We start from the raw sequence: 14,776 nt of genomic DNA on the forward strand, positions 1-14,776 counted from the left end.
AAGTAGAACTCCATCAGTTTAATTTAAAAAACAAAAAAAAGAAAAAAGAAAAAAAAGAAAAAAGAAGGAAAAAAAAAGAAAATTAAACCAGAAAGAAATACTGATAGACAGAAACAATTAACAGGGTAATATTTTACATAGCTTTTAGAAACAGGTTTTATTTTAAAATGCATACTTTTCCTACAAGAACAGAACATGTGATAAAAAATAAAATTAAATCAAATATTCAAAAAATATTAGGAAATGTAATGACTGATGTAATTAAAAAAAATTTTCAGAAGTATTTTTTCAATTTTGTTTCAGTTGCTTTGTGTTACTACATCCTATTCAATCAATAGATCCCATTTATTACAACAAATTGACCTACACAAATAATCAAAGAACATTTTTTATGTTTATTATCTTATATATGAGGTTAAAACCATAAAAGGGACTATACCAGAGCAGACCAAAGTCCATTTAGCTCAATAGCCTCTCTCTGATGATACATCTAAAATATGATACTGATGAAAGAATGGAAGCCTTCTTACAGACATCCACCATATTGTTCTCTTGATCCTGGTCAGTTCTTTTCTAGCTTGTATTGTCCTTGTACAAAAGCAGTGCTATTCCTTTGGCTGTACTTATTACCCTCCTCTTAACTGACTCAGTTCAGAGATGGAGGAGGAACAAAACCAGCACATAGGATTTGAAAGGCCGGTAGATTATAGAGTTGTACAATGTACTCTCTTTTGATCTCTATCATTCCCCATGAATTCCAAATGTTTTATTTTCTGAAAACTAGTGGGCACTTTGCTGGTGTTTTCAGTGAATCATCCATCATAACTCCATGATCTCACTATGAAGTTGTAATAGTTCAGATACCATCAATTTGGATTTGAAGGCCTTTTTTCCCCATGTGCAAAGCTTCACATCTACCTAGACTGAAATTTATCTGCCATTTTAATTTCTGATCATTCAGTCTTGAAATGCCCTTCAGCAAAGTCAAAAAAGATGGAGAGTAGCAACCTGCACAGGCAACTGGTAGGTGACAGTCACTGAAGACTTCCTTTACCGGGAGACAGAGGCACCAATCCGCTGACCTGACTTTGATGTCTTGGGAGTTCTGCTGCTTGCTGAGTGATCAGACACAGCACATTGCAGAGACTTACGAGGCTTACCCAGCCCTTGCTGCTCATCACATGGACAGCAATGATACTCCTAAAGGTGAGCACATGAAGAGTGATGAGGGAGCTCTGGGGAGGGGTAAAGGGTATAAGGGCCAGCTGTTTTTTTTCCTCAATCTTTCCAGTAAAAGAAAGGTTCATATAGAAGTGGATATATCCAGCATGTTAACACCTTACTACTTAGCTGGTGTCAGGGGCAGAGCTTTGGCTTTTATGACCACAGGAGCCTCTTTAAGGAGTGAGAACTATTGAGAAGAGATAGGATCCATCTGACCAATTTGGGTAAGAGCATCTTTGCTAACTTAGTAAGGAAAGCTTTAAACTAGGTACATCAGGAGAGGGTTGCTATAGCCTTACAAGAAGTGAATGCATGGGGGGCAGCAAAGAAGCATCCAGTGGGACAGCATGATGGAGAAGGCTCTTTCCCTTTCCTTATACAAGCGGCATGACTGGGGTCCATCCGTCTCCAGTGTCGGTACATGAATGAACACAGCATGGGAAACAAGAGTAATCCATGCACAGCTGCAGAGCAATGATCCCACTGGAATTACAGAAATACATTGGATAGCTCATGTGACTGGAATGCTGCAATGGATGGACACAAGCACTCAGGAAGGAAAGGCTGCGAAGGCAAAGAGGAAGAGGGTTGCGCTGCGTGCAAAGGGCTGAGTCAAATGCATACAGTTTTGCTTTGAAAAAGAAAAGGAGACATTCAGGAGGTTATGAGAAAGATCAAAGGACAGATCAAAGGACAAGTGATGTTCCGTTAAGTCTGCTACAGACCAAGTACAGCTGGAGGGTGGACTAGATGATTTCCAGAGGCCCTTTCCAATCTAAATTAATCTAGGATTCTGCAGTCTTTAGAGCTGGCCTTTTATCACCTTTAATAGTTCACTTATTTTATTCTTGAGTACCTTCCAAGGTCTTTGGTGAATATCTTCTAATTTTGAACATTACTATATATTTTACCTACATCTCCCCTATAGATAAGCTTCTTCTGTAGTCCTTTTATTCTGAAATAGATCCTTTCATGAGTAGCCCAGAAAGGGCTCCAGCTTCTTTCACAATTAACGGAAACACAAATAATTAATTTTGTATACTTCTTATATCCTTCACTTCTCTGATCACTCTCTTTAGAGTCTGATCATCCATTTACCATACAAACTACCTGGCAGGTTTTAGTCGTTGTCATATTTGAAGAAAGGTTTATCGTCCCTTATGATTTTCATTGTTCCTTAAAAATTTTTGCCCAGCCGTATTGTTTTTTGATTTAACCTGCCAGCATTCATGACCTTTTCTATTTTGTTCATTTGCACACAACTTGAGATTTGGGAAATACAACTTCTTGGTTCTAATTATTTCCCTTAGTCTGCTGATTTGCCATGCTGAGTTACTTTCACCGTGTCTCAAACTTTTTTTGATATATCCATATATTCAATCTGTCCTTCCAATATAATACTCTTAAACATTTTCTGGGATGCTTTCAGCTTACTTTTTGGCAAGCATCTTCATCCTTATGCAGTTATTTTTAAAGCTGAGCACAAGTCGGGTGTGGATTTTTTACTTGAAATGTACACACTGAGTACATTTTACATATTTGACATGCATAATGAATTACCTTATTCTGTGTTGGAAAGAAGGTGAACCTAAGTTAAATCTTAGATTAAGTTTTGCCAATATAAAATACTGATAATTTTGTATTGCAAGAACACCTTTCCATGAAGAATAGGTAATCTGTATTATGTGTAATTTCACAAAAATTATTTTGCCTATAAACTTCAGAGTTTACTTATTTGTCCAAAAGACAAACAGAATCATAGAATCATAGAATCACAGAATCTTTAAGGTTGGAAAAGACCTCTAAGATCATGAAGTCCAAACGTCAACCCAACACCACCATGTCTACTAAACCATGTCCCAAAGTGCCACGTCTACACGTTTGTTAAACACCTCCAGGGATGGTGACTCCACCACCTCTCTGGACAGCCTGTTCCAATGCCTGGCCACTCTTTTGGTGAAGAAAGAAACAGAATTTGCTATGTGTTTTTGATCGCAATTTAAAGTGCTTCAAAGGAACTAACTTGTTTCTAATACGCACCATTGCACCAAGTATTTCTGGTAGTAGTTAAAAAACCCTGTCTTCTCTAGATAAACATAGTAAAGTCATACTAATTTGAATTGAAATGATATTCCTTCATAAAAAGGGAAATAAAAACAACATCACAATTTTAAGAAATAGGAAATCTGGATAAATAGTTCAAAGAATAATCTTAATACACTTCTTTTGCAATACAAGGTGTACAGTTTTTTATCCATTTCAAGCGTATTTATTTAGCACACCACTTATTTGGAAAGAACATCTAAGAACTCTCCTTAAGTCATCACATTCAAACTTTTGTTATATCAGGTCAGCAGTAATACTCCTAACCTGGCTGATTAAATAGAATTCTGGCTACTTTAGAGTGGTTTGTACGTCTCTGGGTATCATGGACATTAGGAGAAGTTGTTTATTTGAGTAGTTGACAAAATGGATACATCCCATGCTGTTTGCATTGATATTTAAATTGTTGCTCTCAATTACTTTATTGCTTGGATGCTCTCAATTACTTTCATTTTCTCCTTTATCATCGAGTACACTATCTTAAGCAAAGAGTTAAACTTTGCAGACAGGATCTGGTATCTTGTTGCTTTGAGTTGCATTGAAGATTAGGTTTCTGTGTACAAAATTTAATTTAAGGACCATTAAATACATATAAGAATTGTTTCTGTGGCCTTCAATTTTCCTTCACAGAAGACACCACCAGGAATCTCAAAAAACTGCTAGGCATAAACTTTTTACAACCTTTTTTGTCATTTTTCATGCTTTTTCTGGTTATTTACATAGTTAGGGCAAGTGTGACATTTGCCACAATTGCAAAGCTAACTCAGGGGGAGGAATGGGGAAATAATCTTCGTTGGAGTTACTGAACATACTGAAAGGCTTGAAGTTCTTTATAAATGTGAAGGAAATGAAAGCAATCCCTCTGATGGAGACAAATCATGAAATAATCTCTGCTATCATAATCTCATGTGGATGTCTACCAGACAAAGAATAATTTTAGATACTTTTAAAAAATACTTAAAAAAAAAAGCAATTACATCTTTTTTCTATTTAAAAATACTTTTTTAAAAAAAATATATCTTTTTATTTTCTAGGTCTGTGATAGAGAAACCTTTATATCATACAAAAATGATTATCAGCAAGACCAAAATGTATCCTGTAGAAATATTGTTCCTAATGCAAGTGCTACTTGGAGAGAGCTTTTAGGAAAAGTCCTTCAACATTATCCTTAATGTTGTTCTCAGGAAAAGTATTTCATGTCCCTAGTGCTGGGAAGAGGTACTCTCTGTGACAGCAAAAAGAAACAGCTCTATTTAAATACGTAAAGACGTATGCATTGGCATAACCTTTTCTTTTTTTTCTGTTGTTGCTGCTGCTGCTTTTATGAAAGTGCTATTTCCAGGTAGCATGCTGTTATCTCTTTAGAGGCATACCTCCAGTTCATAAAGTAGACTTCGGCACAATTACAAAACAGGTAACAACTCCCTTCTGTGGTGCCTTCCTAAGTTGGTTGAGGACCTTGAAAAGCTGTTTATTTAGCCTTGCTAAAAGATTTCACATGGTAAATGGAGTTATACTGCTATTCTGTGAAGCTTTTTTTGAATAATGAAGTGAAAATACACCAAAGAAACAAGGAATGGAACTAGACACAGAGGCTAGAGCTGAAAATTAATCCTCATGTCTTCCCTCTCTCATTCAAGTGATTGATCACAGACACGTTTCAAAAAACATGAAAGAAGAACAATTTGACCTTGCATTTAGGAAGTCATAATGGTACCTTTATTGAAAAGTCACATGAAATGAAATTAAACATTCAAAATTCACTTTCTTTTTCAGTAGCAAGGGAAGCAAAATGCTTTCCTATGTGTACTGTGTCTCATGATATATTTTAAATTTCTGCCCTTATCTGAGGAATTTTAAAGGTCAATGAACTCAAACTGATCTGCTTCTGTTGCACTGCAGTCCTGGTCATACCAGCTTTATTGCTCATTTTTACTTACACAGGGGAAAACCACATTAATTTAAGTGTGTATTAAACACATAAGGAAATCATCAAAAGGCATGTACTACAGAAGCCTTTTTTGGTGATGTTGACTTCAACTGTTTAGGCAGCAACCGACTCTAAGTTTTTTCAGCGACCGTGACAAAGCAATAATGCAATGCAAGAAACACAGAAGATGAAGAACATAGCGAAATGTATAAATACTGTTTTTGATCAGCATGCCACTTCTTGGATTAAAACCAATAGGAAAGACATAGCTGATCTTTCAATTAGCTGTAAAAACAAATGAAGCACAAACACAATCCAGAAGTACATGTTAAGTATCTATGCATTCCAAAATAAACTAAGAGCAAAATCTCTCATTCGACATAACATATATACTCCTTGTATCTCAAAGTAGAAAGTATTTAATCTGGAATGGAAATAAGCAGTTATTATTAAAATTCTTAACTTTCAATTAAAGTTGATTTACTGATGTAACTCAAGTACTGTAATCTGAAAAATAACAGTTATTTTTGGCATAGTTCTTCATTTTAAAGATCCTAATTTGGGAAACTGGAAAACAATTCCTATTTGGATCAAATAACAAGCAAAATACATTCTCCAGGAAGTATGTCTGTAGTTTCTAAAGTTATTCTTTGAGCATACACAGGAAAAGATATTCATAGAGCACAAGTATAACTTGCCTTTTAAAACTGAAATTAGACATTATTTGCTCATCAAATATAGACAATAGTACCTGACATGTCAATCGGTTTTTGTAGTCTGAGATCTTACCAAAGAACCAACCCAGAACATAAAAAAAAAAGGAATATTGTAACAGGAAAATCTAATGACAATCTCAGTATGCTATTTGCTACCTATGCATCCACTGCAGTATTATTTGCAGTTTTGACCATAAATAATGAGCAACAGACTACCTCCAGAGCTTTGAAATTTTTAACCATAGTTTGTGAAAACAGAATTAAAGACATTAAGACCAATTCCCTAAACTGTTCCTTGTAGGTCCAAAGAAAACTGCAAATTAGGCTTTCCTAAACTCAAAGTCTGGGAAGGTCTATGCAGGTTTCTAATGGCGAAATAAAGATAAATGATGCTGATCTTAGTTTCTTCAGGTTCACCCAGTCCAGGTTTGCAGGTGGTTTGGACTGTTTTCTACCATTTGAGCAACTAAACTCTGCCTAAGATAGATTCTGAATCCTTAATTGGCAGTTGAAAAATAACCTTACACACATTTCTGGAAGGTAATCCTGCACCAGAAAGGCTTTAGTTCAATATAAGGACAACTGAGAGATTTTTGTTAGCCTCTAGTGTGCAAAAGTAAAGAGTATCTTCATAGCTTCAAAATCTATTACTTCAATCGAGAAGAAAAAGCTGGATAAAATTCAGCTGAAATTTAAAATAATCCACCACAATGTTGAAATCTATTTCCAGATGGGAAAATTGTCTTGTAAATGTTTTCATTTCTTTTTAGCTGTGAATCTGTAGCAAAAAAAGATAGGCCTGTAATGAAGGCCTCCTTACATGTGTTAAGAAACTATTCATTACTACTTTAGGTAGAAGGCTAACGATTCTTAGAATGAGCACTTGCTACACATCATGATAAAAAGAAGGAGCTACAAGACACTTCAAGGCCCTTATGTACATACTTTTCAGAAAGGGAGGACACTAATTGCCTCCAGGAGCATCCTTATCTTCCTGAGGCATATAGCAAACAATTACCAACACCGAAGTATTGAGAAACTAGGGGAAAGGTAATTTGGGGCAGGGTCCCCATGACCACCGACCCATAAGCCCCCTACCCAAATTATACCACCTACTCAAAAGATAGAGGCAGAGAAAGGAACTGAGCATGCGTTCTAGTTTGCATACTAGGCGAAGAAATATGAACCAATTATTGTAACGGGGAGTGTACCACTTTGTAATCTTTGTAACATTTGTGTATAAATATGACAAGTGAACCAGCATTAGGTGTGCCTGATTAGAGGAACTATCCTCCTGACACCCAGCGCTGCAATAAAAGGAAATGCCTGCTTCTTAATGATAAATTGGTGTTAAGGAGTTTTCTTTTATTCCCGAATTTTGGTGACAAATTAACAAAATATGAAATCAGACATGTAACAAAGAAAAAGCCTCCACAATATAATTTAAGTACAGTAAATTAAATACTGTGAGTAGACTCTTGGGGATAAGAGAAAAAGTAGTGGGTACACTCAGAAAACAAACATGAGAAACATAAATGGAGATTCTAAAATATGGGGAGAAAGTGCCCGGGGAATGCTGAATAAAGTAACGAAGAGAAGGGAAAGGTAGCGAAAGGTGGAATCTTCTGATAAAGCAAAGTAAGAGAATAATTTTGCTTTCTGCTGCCTTTGTTTTCATTATTTTATGTTCTATCCATTTATATGCTTCACTTACTAAATAGCCCTAGATTAAAGCTTATTTCTAGATAATTTTTTGAATGCTGGCTTTGAATTTTTTCCTGAGTTAAAGTCATATGTTACTAGGTACCTAAGGATTTCTGATAGAGAAAGACAATAATTTTAATATTCTTAATTTAAATAGCAATTCAGATGCTTTCAATATGGCTAAGGGGATACAGCTTTGTCTTCCATAAACATGACTAAAATCAGTTAAATCACCAAGTGTGAATCACAACACTATCAGTTCAATAGATGTTTAACTAAAGGCAAAATTAATAAAATATATGAATCTAAATGTAAAAAAGCAAGTACTTTTCACAGATAATGAAGATTGTTACTAACAGAATTTCAGTGAAATATACAATTCAAAAAGAATGTGGGGTACTCAGATAAACACAGTGTCTTTATCAGATATAGCTTACAAACTGTTTCTTCTCTGTTATGACAATACATTAATAAAGTCTTACACTACTTCATGAATATAAGAACTGCATTTCTAGTTGAAAGCATTATCTTCACACATGCATTGAACATAATTATTAAATGACTCATGAAATCATGCAGAATGAAATATTCTATTTCATAATGCAGTTCTGTGTTTAAGCAAGATAACAGTTTTCAGAAGCCTTCTTCAGTACTTTCATTAAATGGAAAACACCTACCATAACACAACAAAACTAAAAGTAGAATGTTGCAGGGAAGAAAAATTTTGTGCGTAAAATAAATATCTTTTATTATACCAAACAGTATGACTGAAAAAGCGGACAAGTTTTTTGGCATATAGGCCCTTCACTAGGTCTATCTGAGCATCTGAGACCAGGAAAATAGTCTGAAAAGTAGCATGGGCAGCACAGGACTACCATCTCCTATCCTGGTCTTGCTGCCCATCCTACAGAAAGTTTGGCTCCATCTCCATAAAACTATACTACATCCATCCATACTACATAAAACTTGACTCTGGGTGCCCTCTGGGCAAACTATCACCTCTTTGGACCTCAAATATGACCGTCTTTTTGTAGAACCAGAATATATGATAGAAATCTTGGGGTGCGATATGAAGGTACAAAGCTTATCAGGATACTATTAAAGGAATGTGGAGGGAACCAAACCTGAAGCAGCCTTGTCTGCCCCATCTGTGCTGACTTTTGGAAGTGTTCATCATGTTCTCTCTCTCTTGTTTGGCACTCAGGTCAAACCCCAATCAACCTCTTCCTCCTCCACATACTGAAATCTATCTTATCATTTTCTTACCCCTACTACGAAAACTTTCACTCAGGCAAACAACATTTTCTGCCAGTCTCCCAAATATACTCCTGTGACTTTTCAGCTCATAGGGAGTGTTGATATCAAAATAATGCCGTTAATTTTTTTACTTTAAACTCTGAATCCATCCATTTCCTTCCTCGTATTTCCAAGTAAAATTCAAGTCCAATATTATAGTCAGTTCTTACTGATATAGGAACTTCATGCAGGTCCAACAGGGACTTGAGAATACTGCTATCTACCAATCTCCCATGACACATCTTATTTGGTAAACTGTGATACTGAAAGTAGACATAAAATCTGAAACTCTGACGATTGGATCAGCTAGTAGGACAACCAAGAGAGTAATCAAGACCAGTAGGTAAATAATAATAGATGGAATATTCAGGAAAATTTTTCTGAACAAATTCTGAGAATCCCTGAAAAAATTAGGCTGCAATGGACCTCTGCAGATCATCTATTCCAGTTCAAAGCTGGACTGGAACAGACCTTTGGATGCAGCTTGTCATCTACAGCCTCGCTAATGCAGCCCGGTCTGCAGTTAGGGTCCATTGCCATAGCTGCCCTCTGCTGACCCAGCTTCATTCCACAGCATTTCTTTTTTAAGAACCACTTCCATTTTATTCTGCTTTCAGCAGTATGGAGTCACCAGAACATGGTTTTTATTTACTTATTACTGGTCCTCACTTTAATCTCCTTTTCCTCAAAACTGAGAAAATTGCGTGCAGTGGAGCTTTGCAGACACGTTTCCTTCCACCAGCAGCCATGACTGGCAGAGGCTGCCTGCTTCTCATAGCCAGGTCTAACAGCTTTGAAATTCAAACCAGGACCTCCTTGAAATGGAGGTTGATATACCCTACACAGCCAGCCTTTTCTGAAAGCCACTACCATCCAGAACTAATAAGCCAATGATGCAAAGTCTGTATAAAATTTATTATCTGCCACTCACACTACTGGAAAAAGCTAAGGCCAAGAAAAGGTACTAAGACTTCTTTTGTTCCTCAGAGCACTGACCACACAGCAAATAAACAAGGAGGAACTGGACAGTTTTAACAGGCATTACTACAAGACGATTCTACCTCTACATCCCATTATTGAAAATACAGATATACATGTTTCTCACAGACAACCTTCAGGATATATGTATGCACACACGCAAATAAACAAACATATTATATGTCTTAGTGAAAAACATGTGTCTTATGGCTAATACCAGTAATATCGAACACTTAGCACATACTATTGTCCATTTTAAAAAATATTGATGTACTTTAGTTTATATTCCTCTCCACATTCTTATACAGAAGTAGTACTTCATCCAGCACAGAAACATAACCAACCACGGCATGAAATACAGCAGCTGTTTAACAGCTTTTGGTAGATATACAGAAAGGTTTAATGAGAAGACTGGCCCAAGTAGCCAAAGTTTCAGATGAATTAAATAGTGAGAATATTGTTACCCAAATTGAAAATTTGACCAGGATATTGAATTAACCTGTTACCTAACTGCCATGATGCTTTCAGTCTGGTTTAATAAATAAAAAAGCAATCACACTCTATGTCACTGTCTAAATCATCTGTCATTTTCCTCCCTCCTACAATAGCTGTTGAGTTTCTTGGCCAATTTCAACCAAATTCAACAAACAGAGGTCTCAGAAATATTACATTCCTCAAAACTTTCTGAAAGTGAGACAGAAGAGAGAAGAACAAACCCCATTTATGTCTCCACTGAGAGACCACAATGGGCAAGAAGACCTTATTAGGTATCAGAAAATCTGTATGAGCAAAAGACCTCGTAAATGTCTCTGTTACAGAAAACCTTCAGTCACTGCTCGTTAAACGTCTAACACAATCAACTTTGAGAAGTAAGTCCACAGGAAATCCAGCTTACTTAATTCTAAGTCATGAAAATAATTAAAAACTGTAAGAGGTCAGGACCTGGGATTTTTATCTCATGTAAAAGGCATTACTTTCACAGGAAGGAATAAATCTCACAAGTTTATTCAACCAAGAGGATCTTTGTACACCCAACTTTTCTGTGCTTTTTGACAGAGGCTTGGGTTTGTATGATACATTATATCCATTTCTGTCTTTCAACTGTTCCTCCAAAACTCTTTTCCCTTAGGTTAAAACACACATTCTTGCATGAGTATTCTCAACACTAGGTATAGTCACACATATCTGTATAATTACAAACCTATTACAGTAAGGATGAATATTGCAGCTTCAAATTGTTACTAAAGCCTTATGATTATGAATAAGAACTAAAATATATCCTGCTTTTGACCACTGATTTTTCAACCAGGAAAAAGTTGCATGTTATCAGCAAAAGTGTAAAGATTGAGAAGAGAGATTTTAAACGGCTCCCTCTAATGCTGGGCTTAATTTAGATCCTTTTATTTTTAATTTAACTCACGCAGTGGTTCTTACCCTTTGGTGGTATTCTAGGACCATTTGCTCTTCCTTACGTAATAGAAAGGAGGTCTGTATCTAATATATGACTATCACATTTCTTTAGAAGATAAATGGACATTCAACTCAACCAAAGTGGCATCAGTTGTGACTATGCATCACAACCAAAACTTCCAAAATCTTAACTCACTGCAAACTTTCAGAACTCCATGGCACAAAGTTACTATAGTTAACTCATGTGGATTACCCATTTGGACGTGGCTATGCAAGCCAGAATTCATCTCACCAAACACAGATAACATCGACCATACTTCCCTAGGCCCCCTCCACAGACAATGGAGACAGGCAGACACTTCTAGGACGTGATTCATCTCCTCCTGAAGTAGGAGGAGTAAGATAGATGTGGTGAAACCACCCATATCGCTATAAAAGTAGCCTAGTTGACTGGTGTTGATACAGTGGAATTCAACATTCCTACACTTTGGCACTATCCTGTTTTAGGAATTCATGTGCTCATTCTTATGCATGATTAAATATTCAGTGTGAGCACCTGTTGGTGGAGAGAATCCAAGTATCATCCAATAAATCATTTGATAATGAGTCAGTAACCCACTGATACCTAGTTAGTCATTTTCTTTCAGTTAGTGAAATTATCCAAGACAAAAAATATTTGAATTTAAGGAGATTACAAACTTCTAAAAGGAGTTCTGTATACACATAGTTGGATGCATATTAATTCAAGTTCTCTTCACAGAAGTTAGAACTGATTTTGTTAACAGTTCCTCAGATGGAAGGTTATTATCACACTGTCAAGCCAAAAAGAAGTGTTCTGCAGAAGCATGGATCCATTCTTGACTAAATTTAACTTTCAGTATGTGATAGGTAAACTCAGAAAAATTTAGAGCTACCAACATCAGAGTTTTACCACTGCAAATCAGATATTTATACAAGTACAGTAATATGATATTGTAAAAGATTTAAAAAGTACTAAAAGTTATCTTCTTAATATTACAGAAGTGCAAGTTTAAACTATGCAACTTAATACTGCATTTAGTTGTAAAAACAAGTATAATTAAAATATCAGAATCTAAAATAATAATTGTATATACAGTAATAATTGTATATAAAAGTGAACACTTAAATTTAGGTCCTAAAATAAATCAAAATGATCCTTACATGAGGACAGAATCAGCCTGAAATGTTGCACAGAAAATCAGATGGGGGAGAAGCTCAATACATCCATGTAATAAGTAAAGAACAAACAAAAAACAACTCAGTTAATAATTTGCTAATATTTTAATACAGATATAAAAAGAAATTTTAAAAATTTGTTACTTACCTTAGAGATCTGAAACAATGTGGACTTCTGAATAAACTACAATCAGTCTCTTCCCAAGAGAGATTGTCTAACTTTTCCACTACTTTCAAATCTGGAGTGGAAGATATTTTAGGCCTGGCCAAATACCACTGGAAGAAAATTCGTTCACATGTTTGGCTGTGTTTTGCATTCCGTCCTGTTGCTTTGGCATACAGACGCTGCTAATTATAATCTGTGACATAAGCGGCTAATTCTACTGCTAAAATGGTTGTGTACTGACTCCAGAAATGAACTGACCCACTATAAGACATAACCAATCCATAATGCATACTAAAATGGCCCAACCTGTCACATAATGCCAACAGCTTTATTAAAATCTGAGAATATGCAGCGCATCATAGAATCTGCACGTAAAAAACTACTAACATAGTTAGCTGCTAACAGCACGCAATGCAAAATTAGAAACAAAAGAGTCTTCTGGTTTCTCTTCTGAATCCATATGTAACAGCCAACTGAATTCTAACAATAATTTTTCTGAAAACTTTTAATTTTCATGCTAACATTATTGTAACTATAATCTATATTGGCTGGTATAGAAAGTTTCTTTAAAAAAAAAGGACACACATATAGTATAGTATACCTAAAATAGCACATACGAATTTTATACAATTACCAGCCTTTCAAAAAACTTAAGCCATTCTTGGTATTGAAGAAAGATGCATATAAATACCAAGAGTTATATTAAAAAAATTTGCATATATTACATATTTTAAGATGATTACAGAAATTACAAGACATCTTTTTTCGGTGCCATTTAAGCTTTGAATTTTCAAATGCAGCAACAAGAATTCCAGCCCAGCACTGCTTACATTAGACTGACTATACAAACACTGACCAACAGACTTTCTGTTCAACCTACCTACGATATTTTAGAATATGTGCTGGTAGCTGTCTGCAATCTAAAAAAACATTAAAGTATACATTTGTAAGATCTACAGAATAAAAGTTTCGTGCTATGTGAAGCATTGCAATCATCATCCATATGTTTGGACAATTTCATTTCTCAAAGCACAATGTTTCCTTTTTTCTAGCCATGCACTCACACTGTTATCATGCTTCAGAAGATGAAGCTCCTAGCAGACATTTAACAGCTGCAGATCATAAATTTAGGACTGACACAAATCCAACTGATCACAGGCTTACAAGATACTTTTTTCCCTTTATGAATTCTGTGGCCATTAATCCTTTATCAGACTCTGTTTACATATACAAATGGAGAAGTTCTTTTCTATAAAAAGGAATTAATTCACTGGTATCTGGCAAAAATGACAAATATTTTTCATAATAAAATATTTATCAATACTTTTAAAACAGCCTTTATATTTAATCTCATGGATTTATAAAAGATAAACTGGGACAAAAGCATTTGTACATTGTGTTAACACCAAAGCTTTTCTTTAATTTAAATTCTCTGTAAGTATTACAGGAAGAAACCTATAAATGCCAGATAGTTTTGAAGGGTTCATTATTTAGTCATTATTTAGGCAATTGAGTATTCATGTCCAGGGATTTCCTGCAAAATCTTTTGTCCATTCTTAGAGAAAAGCAGAGGATCAGATACAACTGGATAGAAGACTCCCCAAAAGCGACATTTTAACTGTATTTTAATGTTTCCTTTTGTCATATTTGTAATTATTCGATTTATCAATTTATAAAAAGATTGACTACACAGTGCCTAGCTACAGAAAGAGATTAGATTGAATCAGCCAGTAGCTCTCCTTATGGACAGAACTTCCATATTATTTTCCACATATGATCATTCTTCTTGGTCTAGATTCATGATGTCTTTTGTCTGCTCTCCTACCTATCTAATATGTGCAAAGAAAAAATAAAAAAAATGAAAGAACAAATAAATACCTCAGTTAGTATCTTCTGAAGTTCTCATGAAGTAGGACTGAAGCAAGAGCAGTTGTCAGTGAATTCTGTATCATCTGAAGGCAGCTGTCTTCCTTTTTAAACGCAAAGAATGGAAAGAGAAAGGAAAAAAATTCATGAGTATGGGGAAAGAACACAATACATTCCTGAATTGCT

General features: G+C 35.3%; 1 protein-coding gene across 7 annotated transcripts in view; it reads right to left on the reverse strand.

Moving 5' to 3' along the window:
- The window catches only part of SGCG (sarcoglycan gamma), a 153,834-nt gene that overhangs the window by 95,276 nt on the left and 43,782 nt on the right, over positions 1-14,776 (reverse strand). For 2 of the 7 annotated variants that reach the window (XM_054820178.1, XM_054820148.1), the window contains exon 2: positions 14,603-14,694. The gene's annotated coding sequence lies outside the window, so the exon portion shown is untranslated. Of the gene's footprint in view, positions 1-12,543; positions 12,561-12,706; positions 12,831-14,602; positions 14,695-14,776 lie in introns of those variants that run through there. The other 5 variants (XM_054820197.1, XM_054820187.1, XM_054820167.1 and 2 more) reach the window with 5 other exon arrangements.

The sequence above is a fragment of the Grus americana genome, chromosome 1, assembly GCF_028858705.1.
Source record: "Grus americana isolate bGruAme1 chromosome 1, bGruAme1.mat, whole genome shotgun sequence".
Taxonomy (NCBI): Eukaryota; Metazoa; Chordata; class Aves; order Gruiformes; family Gruidae; genus Grus; species Grus americana.